At 44.7% G+C, this 12300-nt stretch overlaps 1 long non-coding RNA gene across 1 annotated transcript; it reads left to right on the top strand.

The window, feature by feature from the left end:
• The first annotated feature begins 657 nt into the window (after positions 1 to 657).
• On the top strand, positions 658 to 10965 carry LOC119400836 (uncharacterized). The gene is made up of 3 exons (XR_005185269.2): positions 658 to 770; positions 6059 to 6170; positions 10834 to 10965. It is a non-coding gene; the product is annotated as an uncharacterized LOC119400836 (long non-coding RNA).
• The last annotated feature ends 1335 nt before the right edge of the window (positions 10966 to 12300 follow it).

Below are 12300 nucleotides of genomic sequence, written 5' to 3' on the forward strand. Positions count from 1 at the left end.
TGTGACAGATGCGAGTTCAGACGGTGACTATCATTCTACGACGCAATTTGCACCTCATCGCTGTATGTATTCGTATTGCTGCTTTCCACGCTTGTCCGCATCAGTAGCCTTTTTCTCCGGCGTGAAGTGACCCCATGAAATACCGGTCTGAGACGCCTCGGCTCGCCATCTCACGTCCTTCGGTTTCCCGCTGTTGTCTACGTCATACTACAACAGCACCGATGCAAGCGCTGTAGCAGGAACGCGGGTGCCCACTCTGCCAGCTGCACCGTCTCAACTATTTTGTTCATGTTTCTGTTCATTTTTTACATGCTGACGTGAGCTAGCCAGCACACTCCTCCTTGGAACTCATACGCTAGAGCCAAACAGGTTCACTGTGAAAGGGGCAGAAATTTGGAGTATTGTAGAGGAAAGAGGAGGAGCACATTGATGAATTTGGTTGCGTAGATACTAAGCTTGCAAAAATTTCTTCCTTGATAGGTGTTACGAGTGCGTCATGAACCGTTTATCCTAAACTAGCCATGGCCAACAGCTAGTTGAAATTGTAAGGGGTGAAATTTGAGACGTGATGCAAAACGACTTAACCAGCTCGTTGATTTCTCCTAGTTGTTAACATAATAAATAACAATTTCCTGAGAGATTTGTTTTTTTTAGGTACCTAGAAAGCCTCCAGTATTTTGTCACAATGAAGCATTCTTTACTGGTTATTACTCTGCTGGCATACGTCGCTGTTGTGAAGTGCGTCTTTTGTCCAGCGAGATTTGTAAATGGTGAGTATGACTTATAAAAGTTTCCCGATATCGTTTTGCTGCAGAATGTTGCGTGGTAAGACACTCCTACGCATATTTCAAATGAAAAATTGTAACCAGCGCGACGGAGGCACCGTGCCCATTGAGCATTTTTTAACGATGGCTGAACATTCAGACTGCGCGTTGTATACGTTTGCCAGAAAATCATCGACTCATTACTAGCTAGCTATACGCCCCATGTGTAGTTTGCAAATGTATCAGCGCCCCTTCGTTGACTTTATCGGAACATGAAGTGTCCTCCCTTAATCGGGCGAACCGTATAAGAATCTCTGGTCTGTGATGTTGTTGTCTAATCTCGGCGTTGTGTTCTGGTTTTTGTATACTTGAGCAAGTCTACTTACTTGATGAATTTTGACAATAAAGCTCAGTTGGAAGTTAGCGGTCTGTCCTCTTGTCTTCTTTCCCATAGTGCGCTATACCAGTTAAAGTTCAAGTATTTTGCTATTCCTCAGAAAGTGCATCAAAAGCTAATTCAGCCTTGATTACAAAAATAACCTGATTGAATTTATTGAATCGCCGTATACGTGCTATTGGATATAAATTTTTCGGTTTTACTTATCAAACTAGCATTCTCATCCAAAGAGGTGATCTACACTTCTCGTCGAGCTCTCTATATGGGATGGTGCTAACCTACATATGCCCATGATCGGAAAATTGACAACAATTTTTTTAAAATAAACCAATTGTACCATTAAGAAAATTTACAAATATTTTGTTTATTCAGGTAAGTAGAGCACTGTTTTCCAAGCCGTCATGCATGGACGATACTGTGCATATGGCCTGCTATGTGCCGGTGTGGTAAAGTAAAGCATTTCACGTGCACACCCACGTCGCACATTTCGCACTGAGGTGTTTTTCTAGTGCCTGTGATAGTACTTCGTCTATTTGCAATTAGGGGCGACATAATGGACAGTGTGGTCAAAACAACTTTGCGCCGGAATGGTAGACTGGTGTGATTTTCGCGGGACCTCTTTCTTCCGTATTTCTTGAGGTAGGTCAGTCCAATCGACCTCCGCAATGAACGATGCACAACGTTCCCATTCCTTTTCTTATACAGCTGCAGATCATTTTTCGTGGATTCGTCGACAACGTGGGGAAAGAAAGAAGAGCACCGCTTTTTTTTCTCACGCCTTTTTTTATCCACATGGGGTTTTTTTCCTACACAAGAAGTACGACGACGTCGCTGTCAAATAAATGCTTGAATGTTGCTGCCGCAGTAACGAAGCACTTTCACCATATTCTTCCTCCGACCACTCACTCTCGTGTAACTTTCTCTCCAAGGCCTGCATTGTCCACTGAGGGCTGGAATTCTGACCTTTTTGGCTTACTCACTATCATCACCACATTCATTCGAGAAGGACTGCTTGCCGAGGTCCACAGTCAGTGCGCGAAAGACACTTTCAGGCAAGCGAATCATGTCAGTTTCATTGTCATCGCCACTTCCTACGTCAGTCACTACCGCTGCAAAATTTCACTCACATCGCCCCCTCACACCTGTTTTGACCTGTGTCCTAAATGTAGGATGGCTGCATTGGCCGTGATGTCACTTATGAGCTCCTCACAATTGAACAACGCAACTGCCCCTGGTTAATTTCTCACCTGCGATGAGCTGGTCGAAAAAGTATCGCAGTAATTTGATACAAAGGGAGAGACATAATTTAGGTTCTCTTCCGATCTTTTGCGTCTGTCTAAAGAGTACGCTCTCACCCGGATGAAGCAGTCCGTACGTGTCAATGGCAAGAACGAGCAACGTGGAACCTGCCATATGCTTAGGAACATACCTGCATAATTTGTTGTAGGTGGGGCTAGTCTTCGGCTAAAGATGTAGCGATTTTGAAGCACATCAAAGAAGTGCCATACATGCAGGACACTGTTCATATATGGGTTAAGAAGGCATTGGAAAGCGAATGAATGGTCAGGCAGTCCTAGATCTATTGTTTCTTAGCCCGCAGTTTGTGAACGCCGGTATCTAACGTGATGGTGCCGACAGCATTTCGTAGCGGCTGTTGATTCTATTTCATAACTGAACTAAATATATTATATACATAGGGCGCCGTGTTTTTGGATAAATTCGAAAAAAAAATTGATAAACACTCACCGGTAAATGCTTTGACACTTCGGATTTATCCGATAAACAACGAATTCAACGACCAATGTGACCCTGTTTCGTTCTTTATCTGAAGAGCATCATTATGAAAGGGCTTTTTTGAAAGGCAATTAGAATGACCGCTCAATGATTAACAGAGACATTCGGGGATACTACGCTGCTTTAGCTGAAAAGTGGATACATACAGCTGAGAGAAAGGTGTGCAATGCAAAGTATTGCACCAGTGAATTGTTCTGGTACAATGTTTATATTGTGAATCTAAACTTGAATCATGAGCTACCCGCTCGTGGGAAACCTATGGGCCGCAGTTTATTTTAGGGTTTCTTGGAGCTGGCGAAATGATCCAGCTCATGAGTCCCTTTTCGAACTATCAGAGTTCAGTGAGCAACACTGTTGAAGCTCTGTCGTTTTGGAGACTTCGCACTTTCCCGAGGGCAGTGCTTCCTCGCTGCGCGCGGAGTCTTCTTGCTCTCTCTGTTTCTAGCGCAGACGGTGAAAGGGCATTTTTAAAGCGGATAATCATTTTTAAATTGGCCTGCTTCAACCAGTGAGAGCAACTCGTACAGTATGTTTGCGTCCTTTACAACAAACTATAGGGCACAAACCTAGGTGTTTTGTACTCAAGTGTTTGTGCTTGGGTATATACGTGTTTGTGCGTTCAAACCTTACAGACAACTAATATACACTTCGTGTGTTCTGATGTTCTCGTGTTCAGATGTCATTTCTTCTATTCTGGAGCACTGGGACTAATGCAAAATTAAACTCCGAATTTTGAAGAATTGGAGGTTGACAAGAAATACACTTCCATAAACGACGAATTGCCGAAAAAAAATAAACTGCCCAAATTCCGTTCGAATTTTGAGAAACATAAACTCCGAAAACATGGATCCCAATATATAGCTCATTCGCAAACTCCAATCGCACCGATGAAGCTTTGAACATTGAGTCAGTGATTCTTTTGCTAACTTTCTGGATGAGTGCGAGAAATGACGTTAACTATACTTAATGTTTCTTTTAAATATTGCTCAATAGTGTACGAGCGTCTTCTTCCTGTTAGAAAAAAGAAAAAGAGAAGGAATCGTGACAATACCATAGATAAATTTAATTAGGCACCGTTACACCCTCGTAAACAAATAAAGAGTAACGTTACCTGCACTCATCTAGGTGAGCCACAGGGAACAAGTACATACGTTTTGCACTGATCTCTCGGCTTAGAATCATTAGTGTGATGAGTCATTCACGACGCTACTTGCTCTCGTTACGTACACTCTGACTCTAATTCTTATGCCAACCGTATCCTAACAATGGCCAAGCCTAATTACTCCGTCACCGAGAATAAGTGTTTCGAATAATTAGTACAATCGGTGAATTTCGCACTTAACTTTGCGGACTTCAGTTCGATTCTGTCATCGTCGCTCACCGAACAACATGACTTACGTTGGGTTTCGTACCTGAAAGACCCACCTGAATTCCTCCTTCGTAAGACCTTACGACTTGAAAAAATGATGTACGCGCGATTTATGGCACCTGGCAAAAACACACTGATTGTGACACCTTACCTCAATCTTCACTGCGTCCTGACCACGCGTGCTCACAAGCTTCCTGTTGTATGTCGTCATTCCTCACAATCAGCGGCATTCTGGGTGAGCAGCGAAAAGATCCTTGGATCGCTTCCCTGCTTGAGATTTTGTTTTGCTATTGCCCCGACTCAGTCTCAAGCACTCCGCGTCGTATAGCTGAAGCGTTCGTAATGGCTTCCAATGCAGCCGCAACCACCTAACCGACTATCGCAGTTGGCTGCTTATTATTCCCCGTAATATACACGCGGACATTTGCAACGCTTTCCAAGACGATGGAAATGCGGCCCCGCCGACACATACAATACATACATCCATGTTCCCCAAAGTACTACTGACGAGGCATGTTTCGATACGTTCGCCAGTATCCGCAGTCGCACCCCGCGTGTCAACGACGCGAGATACCTCTTCACAGCACCGCTGCTCCTCTACAACCACTGACCTGCCTCCCCTACTATTCGAAAGCGTCTGAATGAACCTTCTAGGTAAACTCCCGAACACTACTGACGGCAATCGGTGGATAATATTGCCACATACGGCCTCACACGGTGCAATGAAACATATCCGCTACCAACTGCCAGCATAGAGCTGCCAACGCGAAAGACGCCGCTGCAATACTGCGACATTATGCAACACGTGAACTGCAAGTCAACCGTAGCCGCGTCTTATTAACTGCCAAGGAGATACTGCTAAATCAACGCCACTGCACGCCGCAGCGCTACCGCATACCATCCTTAGACTACTGACATGACGGAATACAATCCACCACTGCCAACACACTTACACTGTACGTGTCACGCGATCATACCAGCTGGGACCGTGTACTCCCCTTCGACATGTACGTTTAAAACTGTGCGTCCCTACATACCGCCAGCTTCTCTCCTTTTTTCGTCTGTTTGAACGTGAACCGTGGTGTTCCATTCTGTTCTACCGACCAGACATTTCTGACAGCAAGCCAATTTTGAAGTGTTTGCTTGTGCAGATGAATGCCGCCAAATGGCTCAACGCTTACTACGCAAGACCAGTAGCTCCAAAATCACAGCATGTGACCTCTCCGTCTAGTGCCCACTATTCTGAAGGCACGCTGGTTTGGCTTTTGTAACAGTGCAGAAGCCCTTACCGAATACAAGAAGAGCCATCTCCCATGAACTACATCAGTGTTTGAGTTGAAACCCCCTCCTTCGACCATCGTTGAATAGGGTGCGAAACAGCTACCGCCGAACAGCTTAGACCATGCGATAACATGTCTGTTGCGTTTTTCGCCTAGGTTACAAGGTTGGCTCCTTTGAGAGTAACTCGAATATTCTTGAATATCCTGCAAATTGATGGTCTGGGCGCTTCTTTATTTGCGCGGAGATCGTACCAACGCACATCGGTGCATGCTCTGTGTCACAGCGAAGGACGATGAGATTCATGTATTGCGCTCATGGTCTGTTTCTCTGCTGAATCTGCCTTGTGTATGTGCTCCCTTGTGTGTAATCTGCCTTGTGTCATATGCTGAATCTGCCTTGTGCTGAATCTTCCTATCAGCGAATAAGCGCGCCTATCACTTTCCTTTGTTTCAGGGCGGTGTCTTATCTTTGGCCGAGTAATTCTCGATGGACTAGCATGGTCATTCAATAACCCATGTGTACAGGTTTCGTGTAATTATCATGGAAGAACAATTACAGTAAAAGGGTATGTGCAATTGTTACATTTACTGCGTAAGATGATCCCACAACAGCTTATCTTGCCACCAGTGTCCGTGACGACCATCGCATACAAACTGGAAGAAAAGCTAGTGTTGGGGTAGGAGACTGGGTGAGTTGGAAAGTACTACTGAGGGCCAGCGTATACCGAACACGGACGACAAAAGAAACGGCAACACAGGCGCTGCCTAACTACTGAATGTTTATTAGGAAAACAGGAACTGTGTACATGGGCCAGAAAGAGTTAAAAAAACACTTTCAGCAAAGATAAAGAAAACACAGTAATATTGGCATGCACGGATAGTTCCACTTGCACACATTCCACGAAAGCCACTTCCTCGTCACTGAGGGTAATAGAAGGGCAGCTGACGCACGTGTGTTTATTTTTAAACCTAAGATATGCATGGAAAGTCGCTACGTTTCTGATATGAAATATACTTTGCTTTACTTCCACTTCACGAATCACTCCATTTTATTAAATTAGCAATGTACTTTTCTGCCCACTGTCTTGCTCAATTTTTGAAAGTATATAGTACCTGTGGTCGAAGCTTATCATAACGTTTTCATGATCCTTGTGTCCACAATAGAATGCGACACAATTTGGCAAATCAGTCTTCACTGTCACTTCGATCGGTAGCCTAATCCATTCGTATGACTTCGAACTCACTCATAGGAACTCTCGAAAGTAAATGCATGATTCTTGAGGCAAAAGAAAAAAAAACATGGCTGATCCCTCTGTCATAAGAACCGGTATAACACGAAAGTGAAACGTGTCTTCACAGACGTAGTTGAGCGTTTTTTCTGCATTCTTTCGCCCCAAAGGCGAAGGAATGAATGCTACAGCAACAAATTTTAATGTCACGCGAAGAATGGCAAGCAGCTCGAAACTTGCGACGCGCTATTCAAGCAGAAAGGACGCACAGAACGAACTTACACAGGATGAGAGCGAACTGTCACATTCGCAACTTATTTCTGCGTGAGCACCGCGCTCCTTTCGCAAAAGTGGCCGCTGTAGTGAGCCAAGTGACCTTCGTGCTCTCAACGCAAGACGTACGAACCACCGCGATCACGAGATAAGCGCACGCACGAGCAACCACGCCCTGCGGAGGCAGGCGCTCGTCCCAACAGCGGCGACTTTTAAAGCGTGCTTTTCGAGCCCTTCGCGCCATCTCGCTAGTGATAACAAAAACCCGCTGTAACACCGATCACTGAGGTCCGCCACCTGCAAATGGTGTATATAAATAGCTCGCCGTTAGCATTGCAAGGAGCGTGCCATCTGTGGCCGAATCGTTTCGCGCAGCACGCTGAGGAGCGAGGGTGTCGGAAGTTCGATTCCCAACGATAGAACTTTTTTTTCTGTTTTTTTTCTTTGCCCACTGTTATTCTTTATATTTTACAACGTCATATCCGTGACGGAAATACGTCAGTGGAGTCGTGGTGGACCCCGGCATAAAACACTTTCGTGTTAAAAAAGCAACAGCTTCGAGTGACCCAGGTGCACTGACTGAGATTGAAGTAAGCCACTTTAACTGCAGTGAACATTTGTATACCGAACGGATTATCGAGGATGATGTGTGCCCATTTGGCCATGCACGAAGAAATCAAACCTTACGACCCCAATAGATGACCTGCACAGTGCTGGGCAGATTAAGAGAACATACAAAGGGGAAGAAACATTTTCACTCACTTTTCGCTTCTTTTGAGATTACACGAGCTGAGATAACGATCGCGTGAAGGCCCGTGGATGTGAGCGATGACCACCTCACGACGCTTTCCGTCGTCGGCTCCCTCAGACCACAGAAACTGCCATAGCTTTCTTGCGAAAAAACATGCGTCCTTTTTACGACCTTGGCTGTGCCTAGGGCTAGGAAGTATTGCGTTTTGCTTTCTTTGGTACACCGGCTGTTTATGGCAAAATCAACCTTGAGTGAACTTCAGATCAACAGCCGCGCTAAAAAACAAAAAAAAAAGTCTGCCCACCACTCCACTGCACCCACGTGCCCCCTCCACTCCTTCCTTGACACGCACATCTTTCCGATTCGTCGTCCATGCTTATGGACACGGGTCATCTTGCATTGTTGATCACGAGTAACAGCCGACCGCCAGCAGGGTCTTATCACGCTTTATACCGCACGGAAAAACTGGGTGATGACAACATGACCGCCGTTTCGTTTGCGTTCTCCACGTAATTTTCATCGGAATAAGAGCGACGGAAAAACGATTCAAAAATAAATAAGAAATGCAGTAAACTCGCACGGTAATGTTTTAAATGCGAAGCGTTTCTTAGCGACCCTCTGGCACTTTAAGCATTTCTATCCTATGTAATCTATCTATCTAGCCTCCTACACCTCGGTGCTCTCATGATTGCCACCTTAACTTGAGGTAGACCAGAATTGACATGGGAGGGCTTGACGATTTTGACAGTCGGATAATACCACTCAAATTCCTGTCAACTACGTCGTCAAACGCTTTCTTCCGTGTTGCACATACCCGTTTACCACGAGCCTCAGTGTACGGGTATGCGCCATAGGTGATTGACAGTTTATATCTACCCAGGAATGGCTAGAACAGAGATCGGTAATTGGAATGAGAGAGCGATAGGAAAACCCGAGATCTGCAGCGTCGACAAGACGAATGGAAATAACAAAAATTAGGATCCCAGCAGAAATAGAACACGAGCATTCTGCGTTTGAATCAGGTATTCTACCGCAGAGCCACGCCGGGCCTCTAAACAGGCTTAGAAAAAAAAGCCTATGCGGGCGTTATGTAGGTACAACGTCGATTTCGGTTGTAGTGCACGCTATGCACTTTTACAAGAAAGCAAAAGGCACTACGTATGTGCCCTAACGATACAGGCGTCATGTCAGATAAACGTCGATGGTTCCAGTGTTGGCTCCGCTTTTATAGCAGCCTAATAAACCTTACATTTTTATTCCTATGATTCAGCAAGCCATATTGAAACATTGTTCGACCCTGGAGGAATACATTAACGGAAGTTTCGTATGATGTTCACATGATTGCACCATAATAATGTGCACTTAGTTTTCATAATACTGACGTATGTACTCTAAAGTGAGGACTGACGTCACGTCGCCCGCTTTAACGCCAGTGTCGTCGACGTGCCTGGTAAAGCACGTTGTGCACACAGCTACTACACTTACAAAGAAACGTCGATCCACCTCGTAACCCTTGGCTCAAGGCCATAATATACAGCATAGAGGTACTCGCCGACTGCTGCGCATGAAACCGATTCGCACAGCGCGTGGGATCTGCCGAATTTTTTGAATAACAGCTTCCTATTTCTATGAAGCATCAGTGCTTGATACATTTGTAATGGCACAAATGCATTTTTCTCTGCAACAAGCAAGGCTCCGTCATAGCAGAATGAAACGCAGAAGGAAACAAAAACGAAGACTAGCTGCTTTCAACGGCAATGCAACATCAACTCACCTAGCAAATCATCATTTTTATGACCGGTGAAAAAGCCAAAAGCCTGAGCGCCCGCAGGCACCACCCAAAACCCACCAAAATGACACAATGTTCACCGTTACGATTAACAAAAGCTGAAAAGCGCATTTAATATACATAAAATATGAGACCAAGCACAGCTGTGGGTGTCTCCTGGATTTCCTGTGCATAACTGTTTCATTCATGCGCATCAAAGGATACGAAGGTATGCATCTCCGTGCAGGGCCGTCTGCTTCTGCATGGACTTGGCGTGTAGCGTCACCACTAAGCCGAGCTAATGGTAGCTCGGCGACAGGCGAAGTATCAGAAGTTCTTATTGCTCTACAGGCTTGTTTTGCTTTTTCATCGGTCTTCTAAAAGAGGTCGCACTGAAGTGACCTTTCATTTCTCCAGAGTACCACGTTGTAAATGCCTGTAAGGAGGCTAATAATGCCTGCGAGGAAGCTAATATTGCCTGTTAGGAAGCTCATATTGCCTGTGAGTAAACTCGCCGTACACGGAGGCGAACGGTTTTCGTAAAAGATTGCACCAACCTACGAAGTATCAGAGATGTCACCTGGGGTGTTTCCTTTTAAGTTAACAAGGACAGCACAGGTGAAGAAACTATCTGAACTTAGCGCACAGAGAGGGCGTGTCTGCTCTATTATTTCTATTGTAAGTCCTAAGAAAAATAACACATGTTTTAGAATGCTTTGAGTGGCGTGCTCTTAGTTCTTTGCAACACTAAAACATTATTTCTCCACCTCGTTGCTTCGTCACAAGGAACAAAAGCAGCCCTTACAGACGAAAAATAACAAATGCCGGGATTGTGAGAGAATGTCTTTCATTGGAAAATATAATATTGAAGCAATACTTATTTCCGCTAGAATACTTACCACAGAAAAGATGCTGAAGGTCTGATGGAAGCGTTAGGATGGCTCTGTTTACATTTTCAGTCACAATTAACAATTATGCGTTCAATATTAGGATTCGTGAACCGACGAGAAAAAAAAGAGTTATCGTACCATAAGTTATCGTACCGGAAGAGTGTGAGTTATCGTACCATAACCAAGAGCAAATCTTAGCAACTGGTTACGTTCTGAGCACACATGCCTACCATAGTGCACATTTAAAATCAAATTTAGTGTTTTATTTGAGTTGCCTATTTTTGAGCCCTGACATGAGGCTATAAACTTATTGCGCAGGTGTCCAGGTAACGAAGCTCCTGGAGGTCCCCAGCCGATGAACCGTTATCCTGGATGCTGTCGCAATTGTGACCCTTGGTAGAATTTAATAAATTCTTGCAATACAAGGGAATGCCAAAAAATGGCGCTTGATTGCAGTAAAATGGCGACTCAAGTCTTTTCAGACGTTAATTTACCGGAAATACGAGCTATGCTTTCTTTTTATAACGGCGTAAATCAGCGTCATTATTATTACGCTGCAATTTGCGAGCGCGGTGGACGGAGCCTGATGCCTAAAATTGAAAATTTGTAATCTATATTGAAGTGAACAACATATACAAAGTCTCTCCGTCCGTATAAACTCATGACCAGGATTTGGAGACGTATGCACGTGGCGCCATCTGTCGTCGGTGAGAGTGGTGGCCTGCCGTAACTGAATGGGAAATAAGCGAAAAAAACTTATATCTGACGAAAAAAAAGATATTTATCAAAAACGACTCCCGGTTATATACAGCAGACCTATTTGAACATTCTGTTGAAATACAGTGTTGCACTAAAACCATGTGGCTTCCCAGAGTGTTTAATATTTCACAATGGGGTCCCATGTGATTCTAATGGGCGGTGTTCAATTGTCCTGGGAAGCCACACGCTTTGTAGTGCGATACTGCAATTTTTTTCCGAAATGTCCCAGTGGGTCTCTGCAGTATAGAACCCGGAGTCGTTTTTGATAACTAGCTTGATTCCAGAGATATGATTTTTTCGCCTATTTACCATTCAGTTATGGCAGAACGCCATGGCTGCCGCCGAGAGATGGCGGCACGTACAGATGTCCCCAAATCCTGGGAATGTTGTGCTGACAATGAATAACGCACGCGCTGCAGATTGAAAAACAAGACAGAGATTGATAGGTTGTTGTTTGGCAATGCTCACGCTCACGTTGGTCACTGCCTACACTTGCCCTATAAATAGCCCTGCGCAAACATAGTTCTCGTTTGCTGTCTCTTTGCAAGATGACGCCGTACAAACGGTCATGCTGTGCTGCATGGCCCCAGCAACGCAACCTACTTCTTTTTAGCTAAACTAAACACCACGGCGTAGCTCACAAAAACATGTACTTTTACATTACTGATATTTCCAGTCTCCAGTCAAAAATCAATGAAGCCAAAAAGGGTGGTGCAGATCCTGCCGTTATACTGCCGCAGGTAAAGCAGTCCAGTGAGGTCAAGTTCGCGCGTCAACTTTCTGATGTCCCGCTGATTCAGGAACGTAATCTTGATAGCGATCTTGATAGTCCCTTTATACTAAGATGCAAATCGTCAAAGTGGTTGCAACTGAAAGTTAGAGAAGCTGTGAAGAGGGGGGAAGTGGACTAGCCCCACCACTACTGCAAATTATTATACCGACGTCCAAGAGCATTTGCGTGCTGCAACGCCCGCGAAATGCTGCAAGCCGCTCGGACTCTTCATATTACAAACTCACTACGACGCA

This window comes from Rhipicephalus sanguineus, chromosome 7 (assembly GCF_013339695.2).
Source record: "Rhipicephalus sanguineus isolate Rsan-2018 chromosome 7, BIME_Rsan_1.4, whole genome shotgun sequence".
Taxonomy (NCBI): domain Eukaryota; kingdom Metazoa; phylum Arthropoda; class Arachnida; order Ixodida; family Ixodidae; genus Rhipicephalus; species Rhipicephalus sanguineus.